This window comes from Podarcis pityusensis (genome assembly GCF_964106645.2).
Source record: "Podarcis pityusensis genome assembly, chromosome: 6".
In the NCBI taxonomy this organism is placed as follows: Eukaryota; Metazoa; Chordata; class Lepidosauria; order Squamata; family Lacertidae; genus Podarcis; species Podarcis pityusensis.
In genome coordinates this window covers 8,108,388-8,122,519 of record NC_138030.1, presented here as the reverse complement: position 1 = coordinate 8,122,519, position 14,132 = coordinate 8,108,388, and the positions used below count along the sequence as shown (strand labels likewise).

Here is a 14,132-nt window from a genome sequence, read left to right as displayed (position 1 = left end):
GTTTCGGGGAAGAGCACATCATGTGAGCCTGATCTGCCTTTCCATGCTAAGCTGTAATGAAAGCCAGCACCTCGGGGATATAGAAAACGCCTGGAAGCTCTGCTACGTTTTGCCTTCTGCATGAAATATGAATGGTATAAAGCCAATAGCAGGAGAAAAATCAAACTCTGAAAGGTCACAGCAGTAAAGCGCAATGCAAAGAAGGAAGCATAACACTGAGGTATGTAAATGTTTAAGTGAATTCATTGCTGATTCTTGCTCCACAAGAATTGATACGAGCATATAGGAACATAGGAAGCTGCCTTATAATGAGTCAGATGGCTGGTTCATCTAGCTCAGCATTGTCTACTCTGACCAGAAGCTCTCTGAATCTCTCAGGGAATCTCTCCCAGCCCAACTCGAGATGCCAGGCATTGAACTTGGAACCTTCTGCATGCAAATGTTCTTCCATTTAGCTACAGCCTCCTTGCTTCTCCTTCAAGCAGCTATTATGTTCTCTGGCCACAGTTGAAGAAGAAGAAGAAGAGGAGTTTGGATTTGATATCCCGCCTTTCACTCCGCTTAAGGAGTCTCAAAGCTGCTAACAATCTCCTTTCCCTTCCTCCCCCACAACAAACACTCTGTGAGGTGAGTGAGGCTGAGAGACTTCAGAGAAGTGTGACTGGCCCAAGGTCACCCAGCAGCTGCACGTGGAGGAGCGGGGAAGCAAACCCAGTTCACCAGATTACGAGTCCACTGCTCTTAACCACTACACCACACTGGCTCTCTTTTGTCATGCACCTATGACTTTGCCAAATGAGTCTGAAGACACCGTGAATATACTCATGTTTTCATGCGTACTCTGTTCCCCTTATAATATTACTGTTTGTTATGGGTGTTATCGGTTCTCAGTTTTTGGACAGAAAGAAGAAGGCAAAAACGGGATTCAAGATGACCTTAACAGATTGGAGAAATGGGCCTAAACTAACAAAACGAATTTCAGTAGGGATAAATGTCAGGTTCTGCACTTAGGCAAGGATAATCAGCTGCACAAATATAACATGGGAAAAACATGGCTTGCCAGTTGTACATGTGAAAAGGATTTTGGGGATTTTAGTGAATCACAAGCTGAACATGAGTCAACAGTGTGGTGCAGCAGCTCTTGTCCATGGGGTCATGAAGAGTCGGACAGGACTAAACGACTAAATGACTAAACAACAACAACAAGAAGAAGAAGATGATGAAGAGGAGGAGGAGGAGGAGGAGTAGTTTGGACTTGATACCTGCCTTTCACTCCCCTTAAGGAGTCTCAAAACAGCTAACATTCTCCTTTCCCTTCCTCCCCCACAACAAACACTCTGTGAGGTGAGTGGGGCTGAGAGACTTCAGAGAAGTGTGACTAGCCCAAGGTCACCCAACAGCTGCATGTGGAGGAGCGGGGAAGCGAACCCAGTTCACCAGATTACGAGTCCACTGCTCTTAACCACTACACCATGCTGGCTCTGATATGTCCTGTTATAGCTTTATTCAAACTATGATGTGTGGGAAACCCACAAAAAGGACATGAGTGAAATAGCACACTCCTAGTTATGATCCCTGGTAACATGTAATCATCAAAACCAGTACCATTGATAGTCTTATCCTTCACGGATATCCTTCACATGCTGGGGATTGAAGTAGACCTGCTACCACTGAGCTAATGAATTTCCTACACAATCAACCCACCTGCAAAAAATACGTCATGCAGACCTCTGTGTGTGTGTGTGTGTGTGTGTGTGTGTGTTAATCTGTTCTGTGGAAAAGAGAGTCAATTGCCTTAAAATGTCCCCAAAGTCTTCTAAAGACGAGCATCCTCTGGCAATAGGAAGAATGGATCGGGTGGCAGCGGGCGGAGGGAAATTACTTTTTTCCCGTTGTCTCAGCATGGAAGGCAAAGAGTTTTTGATCTATGTATCACAGCACCATCCATCAAGGCGTTTGCCCACAAGAGAAGATGCTTCAAGGTCAACGTAGGCAGGAAATTATCAAGAGGAGAATTAGGACAATGGAAAGGAGGGGAGCAAGGAAGGGGGGCGGGAGAACCCAGGAGAGACGAAGAGTCCACGGTGATCCAAAAGGTGCTGAACAAGCCTAGCTTGTAATAGACCGAGAATGCATTTTTCCGTGATAGATGGGTCCCATTAGAATTCTATTAAAGCCCAACAAATACCTATAAGCGTTACAACTTTTGACCCGCCGAGCCAACTGCAGCCCACCAGGCATGTAGGGCAGCCCACTGTCGAAGGGTCACTGAACCTGCTTTTCCTACTGTCATCTTCCTGTCAACTGCATTAACATGGCAAGCACTGGGGGATGGGCTGTAGCTCAGCAGTAAGGAAGTTCCTTTGCTTGCAGAAGGTCCCAGATTCAGTTCTTGGCATCTCAAAGTAGATGCCTTTCTCAAGCCCTGCAGAGCCAAGTTATCGTAGGCAATAATGAGCTACAGGGACCAATGAACGGGTTCCGTATGAGATAGCTTCCTGTGCTCCTTTGTCAAACATCTGGGAGACCACCGCAGATGTGCAGGTGGACTGTGTTCAGTTTCTTGGATCATCAGCTGGGCAGGTTGGAAACAGAATTCTGCTTGAGCAGGAGATTCCTGCCCAGAGGCAATGGGCCAGCTTTCCTTGCGCCCGGGTACAGAGAGGCTGTGAGCCCAAGAAGCATCATCTACATTGCACATTTACAGCACAAGCATACCACTTTAAACAATCGTGGCTTCCTCAATGAACTCTGGGTGCTGAGAGGAAACTCCTGGGAAAAGGCCATTGTCTATTGAAGTCGCCAGTTGTGGAATTCCCTCGCCTCAGAGGCATATCTGCCAGCTTCATTATGCTGAAGACACAGCTCTCATACCCTCCAACATTTCTCTGATGAAAATAAAGGTAAAGGGACTCCTGACCACTAGGTCCAGTCGTGGCTGACTCTGGGGTTATGGCGCTCATCTCACTTTATTGGCCGAGGGAGGTACAGCTTCTGGGTCATGTGGCCAGCATGACTAATCCACTTCTGGTGAACCAGAGCAGCGCACAGAAACACCGTTTACCTTCCCGCTGGAGCGGTACCTATTTATCTACTTGCGCTTTGACGTGCTTTCGAACTGCTAGGTTGGCAGGAGCAGGGACCGAGCAACGGGAGCTCACCCTGTTGCGGGGATTTGAACCGCCGACCTTCTGATCGGCAAGTCCTAGGCTCTGTGATTTAATCCACAGTGCCACCCGCATCCCCTGATGAAAATAGGGACGTCCTAGTCAGTTGTTGTTGTTGTTGTTGTTTTCTCATAACAGCCATATGACTGGCTTCTTCCAGTCACATATATAAAAACATAATAGAACATTATTTTTTTTAAAAAAAAAACCTTCCCCATAAAAGACATCCCCATGATGTCTTCTGTAGGTTGTATAGTTACTTATCTCCTTGGCTTGGGGGTCGCAAAACTCCATACCCTCTAACATTTCTCCCGTGAAAATAGGGACATCCTAAGGAAAAACAGGACATTCCAGGATCATATCAGAAACCAGGACAGCTTCTGCAAATCTGAGATTGTCCCTGGAAAATAGGGACACTTAGAGGGACTGGGACATTCCCTGTTGTTGTTGTTGTTGCTGCTGCTGCTGCTGCTGCTGCTGTTGCTGTTGTTGTCGTTGATTAGGATGTTCCTATTGTCATCAGAGAAATGTTGGAGGGCATGGTGACTTCTGTCTCAAACCCTGTGGGGCTACTGCCTGCCAGTGTAGACAATACTGAGGTTGACAGACCAATGGTCTGACTCAGTATAAGACAGCTTCCTCTGTTCCTATGGTTCCCTGGCAATTGAGGTTGCTCTCAGGTTTTGATCCCACTTGGCGTTTGATTTTGCATTCGCCTCCATCTCTTTTCTTCTTGTTGGAGGCAGGAATCCGTCAAGTGCTAAGCAGCCCCTGCTCTCTCATCCCTCTGGGAGACATATCCAGAATGCGCTAAAATATAAGACCCGATTTCCCAGAAGCCTTTAATGGAGCCATGCCAGTCTCTGGGGCCTGACGGTGCTCCCTCAACTTCATCTGTGTAACTGTCTGGAAATGTAAATCTACCATTTGAAAGACAAGAGATTCCAACTTGTAATTTCAGAGCCTGAATTATACATGACTCTAACCGGCACAGTTCATACCGCACCTCATGAAATCAGGCCCTTATTCTTCTTTAAATAAAATAAAGTGAAATATGGAGACTTCTTTTCAAATTAAAGTTGCTTTGAAAGAAAAACGGCGCTATGAATAATAGACCCTCCCTCATGTCTCTCCCGTCCTCCAGACATCCACCCACACCCCCCAAGATTTAAAAAGTAATGCTCTTCAAATATTTGACGGTCAAGTTCTGACCTACGTTAAAGTTTCTTCCCATTTGCCCAGTTTTAAATGTTTTAATCAGAAATCAAAGAGAGCTGGAAGGAGGGGGAAATGGTAAAGAGGCAGGAGGGGCGGACTTCAGAGAGAAGATTAAAAGAGCTGCACGGATAACCAAATGGTTATTCGGAGACCTCATCATTATTCTGCTTTCAGATGCAGCCTAAAGGGGGAGAGAGCTGGACCATTTATGGCAATAGAGATCAAGCATCCTTAGCCCTTCAGCACTGCAGTTCTGGGCAGCGTTCTCCACCCCCCCCCCCGAGAAAAATAGGTGCCAGAACGCACCATGAAGTTGTTACAGGAAGTCACCAGGCGATTCTGGGCAGCCCTGAACAGATGCCGGTTTGACAACAGCCACATTCTACGCTTGTGGAGCTGCTAAAAGCTACAGCAAGTTGTCTCCCTAGCTGGTTTGGGGGTCGCCTCTGATTCTGGCGCAGGACAAACAGGGCTGGCTTTAGCATATGCGCCGCCAGGGTGCAAAGATCCGCCCAGTGCCCCCAAATTTAGTTTAAGGGTAAAGGGGACCCCTGACCCTTAGGTCCAGTTGTGGTCGACTCTGGGGTTGCAGCGGTCATCTTGCTTTATTGGCCGAGGGAGCCGGTGTACAGCTTCCAGGTCATGTGGCCAGCATGACTAAGCCGCTTCTGGCGAACCAGAGCAGCGCTCGGAAATGCCGTTTACCTTCCTGCCGGAGCGGCACCTATTTATCTACTTACACTTTTGATGTGCTTTCAAACTCCTAGGTTGGCAGGAACAGGGACCGAGCAACAGGAGCTCACCCCGTCGCGGGGATTCGAACCGCCGACCTTCTGATTGGCAAGTCCTAGGCTCTGTGGTTTAACGCACAGCACCACCCGCGTCCCAAAAACTTTAGTTTAGCTGCCCCCAAATTAACTTTTATTGAGCTTTTTTTTTTTAGGAGGGGCAAACTCAAAGTTGTTGAGCTTTGAGCTTTTTTGGGGGGGGGGGGCTACAGAGTAACAGAGCGATGGAGGAGGGGACTTTCACTCCATTGCTTTTCACTGCCACCAATCCAGAGGGACCGGTATACCGTAGGTATACATTTGGCACCCCCCAGAATTCAGCGCCCAGGTGCCCCGCACCCTTGCACCCCCGGTAAAGACAGCCCTGAGGACAAATGTGGCCCCACATCCCTCGCTCTCTTGGATTCAGGCAGATGGCTAGGGCAGCCTGGAAGGGCCCTCGTGCAAATGCGCAAATACGCAAATGTGCAGTGATAGAGGCTTGGCTGGCAAGCTTAAAGCCCATCGCTGCTACACAGAGATTGATTCCCACCAGCATGGTCCTTTTCATGTTAAAACCCCCAAATCTATTTGCAATCCCGTTAACTTGGGAAATCATGGGAACTGGAGGGCACCGGGTTGGGGAAGGATGGCAGGGCCACTGGGCATTCTTCTTGCTAGAGCTCAGAGCAGTAGGTTCATCTTACCTTCTTATGCACTCATCTCAGCCCCCCTGCATGTTAAGGTCAATGACAGGCGCTCTCTCCTGCCCACCTCTGATAGCAGTTAGATAGTTGAGTTCTAGGAAAGCGCCTTCTTTGTCATGGCCCCTTGTCTCTGGAAAGCCTTTCGTCTTGGGTCTGGCAGGCCTTATCATTATTACAGATGGAGGAAGGATCCACAGTACCAAAAGAGGTTCACCTGATCTGATCTGAGTAAAGGTAAAAGCTAAGGTAAAGGACCCCTGGATTGTCAAGTCCAGTCAGCGCAGTGCTCGTCTCACTTCAGGCCAAGGGAGTCGGCGTTTGTCCACAGACAGTTTTCTGTGTCATGTGGCCAGCAAGGACTAAACCACTTCTGGCCAAACGGGACACTGTGATGGAAGGAGTTGGCAGGAGCTGGGACAGAGCAATAGGAGAGGCTCTATGGTTTAGACCACAGCGCCACCTGTGTCCCAGATTAGGTAAGGGTGCTGAGACCCAGTTCCCCTCCTAAAAGCTACAAGAGATCCATGGGGGAAAGGGTTGATTGTTAAACCACTCTGGGAACCGTAGCTCTGTAAGGATGAATAGGGGTCTCCTAACAACTCTCAATGCCCTTAGCAAACTACAGTTCCCAGGATTCTTTGTGGGGAGTGGAGAGTCACCACTGGCGATCCAGTATAACAGCGCTTTAAACTTATGGTGCAGATGTGCCACTGGCAACATTTTATTACTGAATTGTATTCTTTCTTCTTCTTTGGTGATCACTCGTAGCCGAGTAAGATTGTCTTCCATAAACACGGTTTTAATAATGAGTCCGTAAGTGACTGTGGAGGCCAGTTCTGGATCCACACATCCTTCCACAGTGGGGACATTGGTTTCTGGGCAGGAGTTGATCATGGTTAGGGTTTGCCAAGCATGCCTTCCTCTTAGCACCTTTCTCCCTTGCGTCCTGAGTTCGAGTGTCTTCAAAACCCACGACACCTTTGGCAAAGGCTGTTCTCCGACTGGAGCGCTCACAGGCCAGTGTTTCCCAGTTGTCAGTGTTTATACTACATTTTTAAAAGATTTGCCTTGAGAGAGCCTTTAAACCTCTTTTGTTGACCACCAGCAATACGCTTTCCATTTTTACTGTGGGGCCGACTGCCTCTTTATTGTTTACCACTGACTTTGGTTTAAAAGGGTTTTGTTGTATGTTTTAATCCTGCAAGCTACTCTTAAAAGCAACCCCTTAAAACATTTATTAATAATCACAACAGCAATCTTTCACCATACAGCCATGTATTTAATTTTATGTGTCATATGAAATCCCATGGAGCAAAATTGTTCTCTTTGGCCATACTAGAAGTGGGGGGCAGGCCCCAGCAACACCCAAGCTCTCGCCCGCATTTCAGAATTGCAGGCAAGCTCCCACCAGCAGCTGGTGAAGACGAAATCACGGCAATGTGCAGATGGCAGCCTGCAACCTTTGTTTTCCCACACACACACTCCCTTCATTTGCTGGGGGGCAATTATTACTGGTGGAAATGTAGCATATGCCGGTGGCTCTCATTCTAGCTTTCGCTGTAGCATCTGCCATCAAAGTCAACATTTGCCATCTTCCTGGGAGCGTTTCAGGCTGTCGTTTGGAAATGGAAACAGCCAACAGGCAAGGCAGGTTCTTCTCCGATGAAAATGGGGAGACATTTCCTAGCTTCATTTTGGCATGTGGGATCTTGGAAGAAAACAATCCGTCTTCCCTCCCTCCTGCGTTGCCATACAAGCACTTCGACCTCATCCTGAGTCCCAACTCTGTGCTGTACAGCTGCTGAGGCAAATGGCCGGTGCAGAACTTTGAGGGCGCCTGTCCCCTTCATTCAGAAATTTGGGGAGCCTAGTCCCTGCCACCCCCTCCCAATTGGCGTGCCTGTAAGGTAAAGGTAAAGGGACCCCTGACCATTAGGTCCAGTCGTGACCGACTCTGGGGTTGCGGCGCTCAACTCACTTTATTGGCCGAGGGAGCCGGCGTACAGCTGCCGGGTCATGTGGCCAGCATGACTAAGCCACTTCTGGCGAACCAGAGCAGCGCATGGAAACGCCATTTACCTTCCCACCGGAGCGGTACCTATTGATCTACTTGCACTTTGACGTGCTTTCGAACTGCTAGGTTGGCAGGAGCAGGGACCAAGCAACGGGAGCTCACCCCATCACGGGGATTTGAACCGCCGACCTTCTGATCGGCAAGTCCTAGGCTCTGTGGTTTAACCCACAGCACCACCCGCGTCTAATAATAATAATAATAATAATAATAATAATAATATATTATTTATACCCCACCCATCTGGCTGGGTTTCCCCAGCCACTCTGGCTGGCTTCCAACAAAATATTAAAATACAATAGACCCTCAAACATTAAAAGCTTCCCTAAACAGGGCTGCCTTCAGATGTCTTCTAAAAGTCTGGTACTTGTTTTTCTCTTTGACATCTGGTGGGAGGGCATTCCACAGGGCGGGTGCCACTATCGAGAAGGCCCTCTGCCAGGTTTCCTGTAACCTCGCTTCTCGCAGCGAGGGAACTGCCAGAAGGCCCTCGGCGCTGGACCTCAGTGTCCGGACAGAACGATGGGGGTGGAGACGCTCCTTCAGGTATACTGGACTCAGTGGCGGAGCTTCATGCTCTGGCACCGGGGGGCGGAAAGCAGGCAGGGCAGGGCTGGCGCGCATCCCGGGGATGTGGTGCACTGTCTGCAGAGGCGTAGCGTGCGTCCTGGGGGCATGGCGTTCCACCTGTGTGGCATGGCACCCAGCGCGGGCAGGTGTACAGCTGCGATGGCACACCACTGGGATCATGCTGCCAGGGTTGGTGCGCTCCCCCCGCCCTCCTCTTCCTCCACCAGTGACTGGACTGAGGCCATTTAGGGCTTTAAAGGTCTGCACCAACACTTTGAATTGTGCTCGGAAACGTACCGGGAGCCAATGTAGGTATTTCAAGGTTGTGTGGTCTCGGTGGCTGCTCCCAGTCACCAGTCTAGCTGCCACATTCTGGATTAGTTGCAGTTTCTGGGTCACCTTCAAAGGTAGCCCCACATAGAGCGCCTTGCAGTAGTCTAAGTGGGAGATAACCAGAGCATGCACCACTCTGGCGAGACAGTCTGCGGGCAGGTAGGGTCTCAGCCTGCGTACCAGATGGAGCTGGTAAACAGCTGCCCTGGACCCAGAATTGCCCTGCATCTCCATGGACAGCTGTGAGTCCAAAATGACTCCCAGGCTGCACACCTGGTCCTTCAGGGGCACAGTTACCCCATTCAGGGCAAGGGAGTCCTCCACACCTGCCTCCACACCTGTCTCTCAAAAACTATTGAACTGGAATGGATATTTTGGAAAAGACAAAGCAGGAAACAGGGAGGGGAGATGTGCAGCAAACCTGCACAGATGCTGTCCACACCTTGATGTAGCATATGAAAGCTACTTTCATGTGTAGGACTGGAAAGGGCTTGAGAAACACACACACACACACACCCTGGCAAAAAACCAGCAAATGAGGAGTGCAACAGGATGAACCCCTCCTATCTCCCCCTCTCTTTTACTTTCCAGGGAGGCAGGGTCAAGAACGCCATCAAAACATAGCCATTTGACTTGTCTATAGCACAGTGGGTCAGGGAGGGGGAGTGGAAGGGGAGAGACTGTTCTGCTCCTATTTGCGTTTAAATGAGATTAAGAAGACAGGCAAGGCTGCCTTTAACCCCCAGAGACAACGGCTGCAAGGCCCTGGATGGCCAGTTTCAAGCAGCATCGGATTAGTCCCAGTTTTCCCTAAGGGCTTTTTTCCTCCACATCTTTCACAAAGGAAAGGGCCTCTTTCCCCACTCAGCCAGCAAGGGTAAGGAAATGCAGGCCGCGTGCAAGCCCAATTGCCCCCACAGATGGCATCATCTGCCCCAAAGATGAACCTTATTTGTGCTTCGGTGAACCTCACCCCCGAGTGTCCACGATGCACCCCCAAGTGTGTGTGATTCTCCCTTCTGTGTGTGCACGCTCTAAAGTTGACCTCCCTAGTGAGCAACCAAGTTTCCATCTCGCAGGGATGTCTTGCAAGGCCTCATATTTTTGTTGTCAATAAGAATAATAGGGACGCAGGTGGCGCTGTGGGTTAAACCACAGAGCCTAGGACTTGCCGATCAGAAGGTTGGCGGTTCAAATCCCTGTGACGGGGTGAGCTCCCATTGCTTGGTCCCTACTCCTGCCAACCTAGCAGTTCGAAAGCACGTCAAAGTGCAAGTAGATCAATAGGTACGGCTCCGGCAGGAAGGAAAACGGCGTTTCCGTGTGCTGCTCTGGTTCGCCAGAAACGGCTTAGTCATGCTGGCCACATGACCCAGAAGCTGTACACCGGCTCCCTCGGCCAATAAAGCGAGATGAGCGTGCTGGACCTAATGCTCAGGAATACCTTTGCCTTTACCTTTTAGAACACCTCTACATATTTTGTTGTGTGAATTTGCAACACCAAACTCTCGTGATTTTCTGAGTTACTCGGGTTGCAATCTGGTTTTTCTTTTCTTTTCTGGAAACAACTTGGAAATGAATGCCACTACATTTCCAGAAGTGGCATTTGCATTGTGAGAAAGATCACATGGAGTGCAGAAATTATCAAGAAAAGTAAATATCTGTGATATCTGAATGCAGCCAGCGTTGACCATCCCTAGGAATATATTCATACAGGGGATGAAAATGTAAGAAGAACCTGTTGGATCAGGCCAGTAGCTCATCTCGTCTAGCATCCTGTTCTCACAACCACAGATTTGACCATGAATTCATCCTGGTTTATAAAATTGCTGCCTTGCCATAGCTATGGTTCTCTGATTCACACATGACATTTGTCATGCGACAGGGAGGACTAAGATCAGCTCCCTTGGTAAAAATATAGAGAGACATACAGTGTAATATTCATGCAAAACAAAGCAAAGCAGATTTTAAAAGACGGTGGCTTCCATTGCTGAGATGCTAGAAAATGTACACACGCTCTAGTGGCATTTTATGAAGACAATAGACTTTTTGTTTCAGTTTACTCCGCAGCAAACGAGAATCAATTACCGGGCGGCACCAATTACTGTGGCATGTTAATGAAAAAAATAAATAATTGAGGGTATGGATAAACATAAGCGCTGTGACATTTGATGGCAACTTTTGTGCAAACTGCTGGCGTCTGCAGGAACAGAAGCCGGGGGGGGGGGGGAGCGCACGCGCGTCAGAACGGCTTTGTTTTCTGACGGGGTGTATTATTATATCCTTGGGGGGAGACGCACACAGCCTTTGCCTAATTGGATTCTCTCCCTTTCTGCAACTTCTTCTTCTTCCCCGACGCTCACACATAAATATTTAAATCACAGTCATGCTGGCTGGTAAAGTTTTTGATGTACCTATTGCTGAGGAAATGCTCCTTCTATACCAGTCTAAGCCTTGCTTCTCTTTGTTTTTCTTCTTCCTGGGTTTACTTTAAATGAACAATCTCTCTCAGCACCAGAGCCACATCCTGGTGTGATGGGCTGAGGGGCTTGTTTTGTACAGGTTGAAAAGAATTTGAGACGAGTGGGGAAATCCATCATATTCTTGCACACACACACACACAAACACACACACACACATCAAGTTTATGTAATTTTTAATTACTGTTGGATTTATGGCAATGAGTGTAGGGGTTTGTTGTTTGTTTGTTTCGGAGAGGGCAGGATCCAAAGAACTTTGAAGTTATTTGTATGTTCCCAAGGGGGCTTTGGCATCATGCTTCTATTCTCTCTCCTCCACAGTCTCTCCATGAAACCAAGGGGAATTTCAGAAGCATTTTCTGTGTGATCTCAATCTTTTTCAAACAGTATGAGTCAAAAGTCCCCACTAAAGAGCATCTTAGATCTCAGCCACAGTGTTCAAGTACTGAAATCAGCAAGTTGAACGATGACTCCTGTCATCAACAGGAGTCAAAAATCAAGTTTGTATCCACACAAACATCCAAGGCCGGCATGTCCATTGGGCACAGGAAAGCAACCACATCAGGTGTCAGGCTTTGGGGAATCGGATCCCACCCCCCAGTGGCAGTAATTAACCAGATCAAATGAAAGATCAAACCTATCCATTCCTAAGGAAATCAGCCCTGAGTGCTTACTAGAAGGACAGATTGTGAAGCTGAGGCTCCAATACTTTGGCCACCTCATGAGAAGAGAAGACTCCCTGAAAAAACCCCTGATGTTGGGAAAGATGGAGGGCACAAGGAGAAGGGGACGAGAGAGGACGAGATGGTTGGATAGTGTTCTCGAAGCTACTAACGTGAGTTTGACCAAACTGCAGGAGGCAGTGGAAGAGAGTGCCTGGCATGCTCTGGTCCACGGAGTCATGAAGAGTCGGACATGACTAAATGACTAAACAACAACAAATGAAAGGAGCGTTCTTACCAGATAGTTTCTTTAATAATCAGAGCGAGAGACAAAGGAATGCATATCTCTCTAGAAATGGTGTCGCTCCCAGTTAAGGTTGACCCCCTCCATCTCCATTAATCTACGTCACTCCTACATCGGGTAATCTGAGCTTGTTGTCTCTGTGCTTTCTGTTCTATCACTCTCAGAGCCCGTCTAGTCCTAGGTGAAGGGGGATCAGGAATGCTGTTCAAGGACACTGAGTCTGCCAGCTGTCTCTCTCCTGGTGTTCCCTCTTCTTGGTGTTCCTCACCCAGTATTTCCCAGCTTTCCCCCTCTGGACTATGCCCCTCTGCAAACCACTGTTCTAAATCAATACTGTCCTCCTGCCCTTGGTTTGCCACAGCACCTCCTTGGCTCTTCCCTTCTGTTGGAGGGCAGAAGCAAGAGTGCTCTAAACTAAACTAGCCAGCAGCTCTCAGGTGTGCTGGGGGTTGCTGCTGTCTTGTTGCCAGCATGGAAGTTTGAGTCAATCCCAAGTCCAGTCGCCTTCTGAACATGGAAGTGGAGGAGCTTCCATCTTGGAAATGTCTTGGGTCAGCTCTGGCTACATCCACAGAAATTCCCTCTTTTGCACAACTATCAAAGGTTCTGGTGCTGTTTCCCCCTGGCCACCAAAGCCCCGTGGATCGAAATATCCAAATGGAATTTATAATCCCGATTCACACGTAATTCTGAACCAAACAGTGGCTTAGCTTGAACTAGCTAAGGAGTAGGTTCCCAGACCAAAGATTGCATCTGCTGCACTCCTCTCTTGGTCCTGCTGCACTAATGCATGACTCAGCTACGGTTTCGCTTACCATTATGCGGTGGCAAGGGATACGGGTGGTGCTGTGGTTTAAACCACTGAGCCTCTTGGGCTTGCCAATCGGAAGGTCAGCAGTTAGAATCACCACAATGGAGTGAGCTCCCATTGCTCTGTCCCAGCTCCTGCCAACTTAGCAGATCAAAAGCACGCCAGTGCAAGTAGATAAATAGGTACCGCTGCGGCATGAAGGTAAACGGCGTTTCCGTGCACTCTGGTTTCCGTCCCGGTGTCCTGTTGCACCAGAAGAGGTTTAGTCATGCTGGTCACATGACCCGGAAAACTGTCTGTGGACAAACGCTAGCCCCCTCGGCCTGAAAGTGAGATGAGCACCACAACCCCATAGTTGCCTTTGACTGGACTTAACCATCCAGGGGCCCTTTCCCTTTCCCTTACATCCAAACTTAGGCTTGTGGTTTGTTTCCCCCAGACAAACCATGAGCAGTAAATGAAGAACAAACCATGGGTCACCCATTGGTTGTTTTTCTGGAGTGAGACTTTAGTTGAGATTCCTGCATTGCAGGGGGTGGATTAGGTGACCCCTGGGATTCCTTCCAACTCTACGATTCTACGATTCAATGAGACAAATATGAGCTTGGGGTTGATAATGTGATGCTACCCCAAACTGTGGCATAGCCCTAAGAAACACAGCAGCAGTAGAAGTGGAGCAGCTGCATAGCAGCCATGATCTTCACCCCAGCAACCTGAACCCTTGGCTTACACTGGGCCGTGGTTTGGCTTAGCATGCAATACAAACTGGTTTCTTCCCTTTCCCTTTCTATCTTCCCCCAACTCTCTCTTTCACACACACGAGAACATGTGGCACCATCCACTGGAAACCTGAATTTGAAATATGTCTTTTAAATATCTAGCATAGGAGCCAACTCCTAGGGGCTGAGGTCCCTTTGGCTCCCCCAATAAAATATTTGAGGGGACCCCAGCCACAAGTTAATGGACATTGCCATTCAAATGTTGTGCATGAGCTGCATCTTGTGACCAATTATGCACGGCAGGGCTTACCTGGCTCCCCCCC

The 14,132-nt window shown here is 48.5% G+C and overlaps 1 protein-coding gene across 3 annotated transcripts in view; it reads right to left on the bottom strand.

The window, feature by feature from the left end:
* The window catches only part of NKAIN4 (sodium/potassium transporting ATPase interacting 4), a gene marked incomplete at its 3' end in the record, with an annotated part of 108,805 nt that overhangs the window by 31,286 nt on the left and 63,387 nt on the right, over nucleotides 1–14,132 (bottom strand). The gene's annotated exons all lie outside the window — the stretch shown is intronic.